Raw genomic sequence first — 4,455 nt, 5'->3', positions numbered from 1 at the left:
TTATTATGGCTTCTTAGGTAGAATAATGGGACCAAAACGAGTAACTTCTATAGAAAATTCATAAGTATTCAGAAATACACTTTACATAAGTCTCCATTCTTGTTTCACTCTGTTTTTCGTGTTTTGATATAGGATATGAACAAAAGAAGAAACTAGTGAATCGCAGAGGAACTCGCTCAAAAGCTACGTGAGAAGACTCCGTCGGACAAGTACAATTTCTAGGTGAGGTGGCACATTATCACGCGAGGAAGGTTCACTAGAAGACAGGAATGGTAGTTGGAGTTGATGTGACTTGACAAATACTGCATTCAGCACTGACATGTTCAGAAGAATAGAAGTTTTTCGTCGAAAGTTGCGTATAAAAGGATTTCTTCACTACCAAAAAAGGAGGTCAGCTTCGAGAGAAGTTAGGTATCAGTATGGATCGGCCCAAACCCTAAAGAGTGGTGGAGGGTTGTAGCCCTTCTGTCATTTGTAAAAGCTTTCTTCTTCTTCTCCAATCTGTCTGTGAGTGGGAGCTTAGGACAGAATCGAGAAGATTCCATCACTTTTATTTCCACTAACTTGTAAAGTCATTCTCTTCACCTGCCATTTTTATATTTCTTTGTAATGTATCTGTTCATATTGTACAGTGGTCTAAGGCCTAAAGTAACGCCCCAAGATTTTGAATTTAACTTATTATCTTAAGTGTAGTTATTTTAATTTTGGATGTTTTGAATTTAGTGATTTATGAACATTTGATTTTATTAGACATCAAGAAAATATCTAATGGTGATATTTATTTGGGAAAAAGATTGAGGTGATTGGTTGAATTTGATTTTTTTAATGGAGATTGTTGGGTTTAAATAAGAAAGAGATTAAGTGGATTTAATTAATTAAATTAGGAAAAGAGAAAGGAAGAATAATAATAAACATATTATTATTATTATTTTTCTCATTAAAAGGACTATTGGGACCCGTGCAAACCACCATCCCCTTCATTGAGAAAGGAAAGAAAGAAAGAAACAAGAAAGAAAAGAGAAAAAAACCCTAACCGCCAGATCTGCTGCCGCCGTTAGCCGATCGCACAGCTCTAACCGCAAGACCAGCCGCCGCTGTGTTCGTATGATCGCCATCGGAAGTGGACCGTGACTGTCCGTCGAAGCCAAGATCCCGACCTGCACACCTCCCTCCCTCCGTAGTCTGCCTCGATTTGTCATCGTCTACACCGGTCCACCAAACGTCGCCTTGTTCCGTCATCGACCATCAGAGTTTGCCATCACCTGGTCAGCGCCGCATCGTCGGAAGATCGAGCCCCACCGTCTCAACTGTCGCTCGAACCCGAAACCTGACCTGCGCGCCCGCGTCTTTTCACCGCGTGAAGCTGATCGACTCGAGTCCTTGCCCTGCGACCCGAGCCGCGCCCGCACAATCTGCATCGAGCCATGCCCGCATGACCACATCGGGTCGCGCCCACACAATCTGCATTGAGTCGCGCCTGCGTATACGCCGTAGCTGAGTCGCACTCACGTCGCGCCGGTTCGAGCCACCCTACACGGGCGTGAAGCCGACGAACAACGCTTTTCTATACATGTATCTGTCGACTCTGCTTAAAACTTTCATATGATGAACTTGCCAATCTAGTATATAAACTATTATACATGCAACAAAACACAGCGGATCCTAGGCTAGTCAAACACATACATGAAGTGTACCTCAAAATTTACTGATTTCACGGGTAAACCTAAAGACACCTTAATCAAAATATAACCAACAAAAATTTACACAACTACAGCTCCTGAAGCTTATACAAACTGTGGAGTATCTATAACATACAAGGGTGTATATACATCATAACACAACAGACTCTATGCCCAACTCAAAATACGTACTGGCAATCGATAATGGAGCTTCAGCAGACTAAGGCAGTCTATCAGGCACCGGGAACTCGATCTCTACCTAGAAAATGAGTAAAACATTTTGGAAAGGGTGAGCTATGAAGCTCAGTGAGTGACTCAGTTTAAAACTATGAATTTAAAGATAAGAGCACGTGAAAGCTTTACACATATAAATCTGTTTATACAAGTCGTAAATGTAAACGTGTAGTAGTAAGAATAGCTTCCTTAAATACTCAGCATGTTCATCATTGAAATCTAGCAAGGCATATCAAGTATATCGAAGCATTTTAACTAACATGATGAATCTACGTTGTATAGGGTACACCTAGTACAACAACGTTTACAAGCACTACGATGTAGTGGAGCCCGCCCAACACTCCCATCGTCTTTGTCATAGTGGGGCCCGCCCAGCACTCACGACAGCATCGTTGTTACGGAGTACACTCAACGTCAACAACAGAATCTAACCAGTGTGCACACGGTAATCTCTAGCCTCAGGCTCAAGATCTCAGTCATGTAGTTAATGAAAATTTCATAAATCATCTTAAAATATTAAAACATGTCTGCTTATAAATTTTACACAAAGCTCGAACTTTACTCAGCTCTTTCGTGGAAAGTTGTAGTTCTTAAAAAAAACTTCATACTAATTCATGCTTTGCTTAAAATATTGTGGTTTAAATACTTTCCAAACATTTCATATCTACGTGCTAGAATAAATTTCTTTAAGAAATCTAGTCTCCAAATGTATACTTGAAAATAGTCATGAAATTCAAATACCTTTCATGGCTTCGTAAATAAACATTTATCGCATTCAATCATAATAACAGTTATGGAAAATATTTCAAAGTTGGTTTTGTCACTCACAGTCTTGGGCTAGATCCTTGGTCTATAAGCTCGGTTTAATTCTTCTCGGCCTACCAACAACCCAACCGAGTATTAAAACTCTAAACATTCTGGTTTCCTAAAGATATACATAACATGTCGCACCAAAGATGACGCTCACGAAAACAAAGCTTAAGAAATAAAATCCTATTTCAACAATTCTCTAAAATTTCCAGATTTCTAATATAAACTTCAAAGGACTATAACTTTCTCAATACTTAACCAAAATGAGTGTTCTTTATATCAAAATCTTTATTTTGGGATCCTCCAAAACTTACCTGAAGACATATAAATCTGATTCCCCGTGCATAAACACATATAACCCTCAAAACATAACCACTTCCAGAATCGCGCGCACACGACCTCTTTAACTTGTCCCTACAATGTAACTGATTTTTAGTCGTTTTTGGTTTACAATTTCTTCATGAAAGTTGTAGTACATTGCATAAGCTTTCCAACCATACAAATTAGAGATTCTAACTCCATCGGTACACTCTGAAATATAAGAAAAACCAGAGACATCCTGATTTCGAGTGAAAACCAACTACCCTGTTTTCTTCATCAAAAAGCACCAAATGAATATCCGAATTTGCTCCAACGTTCTTCATAAAGTTTGTTTGAAAATGAGTTAACTTTCAGTAAATTTAAATCTCACCTCTTAATTCCTTTTGAAGAGTTCAAACCGAATTAAAAACCAGTGATGTGCAGAATGAACTAAAATTCAGCCATGGATACACTTTGCTTGAGTTCTCCTCCTCTTCTTCAACCTCAAAATTCTAGTAAAATTCCTCTTCTTCTTCCAAAATCTCTCTTAAATGTTCTCTTCAAATTGAAGAAGGAAAAGAATGGAAGTTGGATGAGAATTTGTCTTCAAAATGCTTGGCGGTGAAGGGAAGAGAAGAAGAAGAAGAAAAGAAAAAATGAAATTTTCTTCTCCTTTTCTTCTTTTTATCCTTTCTTTTCTTTCTTTTCTTTAATTTATTTAATAAAACTATTTAATATATATATATATATATTTACACTTAATTTCCATTTTCTTTTTCTTTTTTTTCCACATTTAAAGAAATTAAACCAAGTAAATATCGGGTTTACACAAGCGTTGCAACCTCAACCTAGGGTTAGTTACTTCAACTTAATGTCTGGAGTCCTTGGTCGTTTGGTGATTAAGTTATGAAAATTGGTGTTTCTAACCAGTAGGACTTCGCTGCTGGGAAAGCGTGACTTTGCGGTTAGGACTCGTTAGGCAAATCTTCAGGTAATAGATCATCTTACTAGACCTTCGAATCACATTACAGAGACGCATGTATGAATATATGGCCACGCATGATTGATAGCTAAGTATATAACTCGAGGTTATTGAGAGAGAGACTGATATTGAAATTGTGCTTACCGGTTGACTCTATGGTTAGCGTGATTAGTACGTCGACACTATCGCCTTCGCCCTAATGACATAGTTTTGTGGGTGAGAATGACGTGATATAATATGTTATGGTTTGATATGTTATAGCATGATTTGACGTAATTATGACATGTTATGATAAGTTATGATGTGATTGCTAAGATGTTGTGTACATGCTATGGGTAGGGTGTATGTTAGCTTCTTATTAGAGTCATACCCACATGGGTGTCCTTCGGGATCAGCACTATTATGTCATACACATGATGGAGAGACCCGATGGGGTCGCACACACTTATG

The 4,455-nt window shown here is 38.2% G+C and overlaps 1 long non-coding RNA gene across 1 annotated transcript; it reads right to left on the bottom strand.

Annotated features, from left to right (window-relative positions):
• Window positions 1-840: 840 nt before the first annotated feature.
• Window positions 841-3,402, bottom strand: LOC127151266 (uncharacterized). The gene is made up of 2 exons (XR_007824111.1): window positions 3,038-3,402; window positions 841-1,938 (listed from the first exon to the last, which is right to left on the bottom strand). It is a non-coding gene; the product is annotated as an uncharacterized LOC127151266 (long non-coding RNA).
• Window positions 3,403-4,455: the final 1,053 nt, after the last annotated feature.

The sequence above is a fragment of the Cucumis melo genome, chromosome 10, assembly GCF_025177605.1.
Source record: "Cucumis melo cultivar AY chromosome 10, USDA_Cmelo_AY_1.0, whole genome shotgun sequence".
NCBI classification, from domain to species: Eukaryota; Viridiplantae; Streptophyta; class Magnoliopsida; order Cucurbitales; family Cucurbitaceae; genus Cucumis; species Cucumis melo.
The sequence above is the reverse complement of the archived record's forward strand: the minus strand, read 5'-3'. Positions and strand labels throughout refer to the sequence as shown.